Raw genomic sequence first — 1578 nt, 5'->3', positions numbered from 1 at the left:
CTTGATACCAGAACCGGCATTAGTCTGTGGATCCCAGTGAAAAATGAAGATTTCAGTCTCCTTTTTCAGAAAAGTAAGTCTTTTAAGCAAGGTTTGGCCCTTCTGAGCACAGAAGGAGCTTTTAACGTGTGGAGCTACACGTTAAAAGCATCTGAACCAAGGCACAGTAGATGCAACTTTTTCTCCTTCCACAAACTCCTTCCTTTCACTTTTGTGGTATTTCTCTTTCTCTTTTGTTTAGTAATAAAAGAATTTTGTAACTCACAGTTCTACAAAAGAAAAATGGATAAGGGCAAACAAAGTCCAGAGAAAGCAGGATGCCTAACTGCCTGCTGGGAAGAGAAAGAGGTAACTATGGACTCACTGAGACCTTTATTGGGGTCTAAGTCATAATGTGTCCAGAATTGGTGGGTCCTTGGTCTTGCTGACTTCAAGAATGGAGCCGCAGACCCTTGCACTGAGTGTTAAGAGTTCTTCAAGACAACGTGCCCGGAGTTTGTTCCTTCACGTGTTCATATGGGTCCACCGTTTCTTCCTTCTGGTGGGTTCATGTTCTCCCCGATTTCAAGAGTAAAGCTGCAGACCTTCCCGATGTTACAGCTCATAAACGTGGTTACAACCCAGAGAACAAGCCACAGCAAGATTTACTGTAAGTGGCAAAAGAACACAACTCCCCCTCGTGGAAAGCTACCCCACTGACTTACCAAGGTCTGGTTAGTGCAGCCTGCTTTTGTTATCTGCCCCCCACCGACATCCTGCTGATTGGACCATTTTACAGAGAGCTGACTGGTCCACTATGACAGGGTGCTGATTGGTGTGTTTACAATCCTTCAGCTAGACACAAAGTGGTAGACAGAAAAGTTCTCCAAGTCTCCACTAGATTAGCTAGATACAGAACACTGATTGGTGCATTTACAAACCTTGAGCTAGACGCAGGGTGCTGATTGGTGTGTTTACAATTCCTTAGGATGACATAAAGGTTCTTCAAGTCTCCACTAGACCCAGGAGCACAACTGGCTTCACCTAGTGGATCCCACACTGGGGCACAAGGGGCGCAGTTGTCCCCCGTCCCAGGCCATGCACCCACACTCCTCAGCCCTTGGGTGGTTGATGGGACTTGGCGCTGCAGAGCAGGGAGCGTGCTCATTGGGGAGGATGGGGCTGTGCAGGATCCCACGGTGGTGGGGAGGCTCAACCACGGAGGGCTGCAGTTCCCCGAGCCCTGCCCCTAGAGGAGGCAGCTGAGGCCGGGTGAGAATTGGAGCACGGTGCCGGCGGGCCCGCACTTCCGGGGGACCTGGCGCACCCTCCTCAGCTGTTGGTCCAGGTGCTAAGCCTCTCACTGCCCATGGCCGGAGAGGCTGATCTCAGTGCGGGGGCCCGCCAAGCCTACGCCCACCCGTAACTGGCGCTCGGGCGGGCAGCCCAGGTTCCCGCCCGCGCCTCTCCCTCCACACTTCCCGGCAAGCAGAGGGAGCTGGGTAGCACGCAGCCTGAAGGGCTCCTCAAGCGCGGCCAGAGTGGGCGCCGAGTGCGAGCGAGGGCTGCGAGGGCTGTCAGCACGCTGTCTCTTCGCAA

The sequence above is a fragment of the Piliocolobus tephrosceles genome, chromosome 15 (assembly GCF_002776525.5).
Source record: "Piliocolobus tephrosceles isolate RC106 chromosome 15, ASM277652v3, whole genome shotgun sequence".
NCBI classification, from domain to species: Eukaryota; Metazoa; Chordata; class Mammalia; order Primates; family Cercopithecidae; genus Piliocolobus; species Piliocolobus tephrosceles.
Note: the sequence above shows the minus strand (reverse complement) of the source record.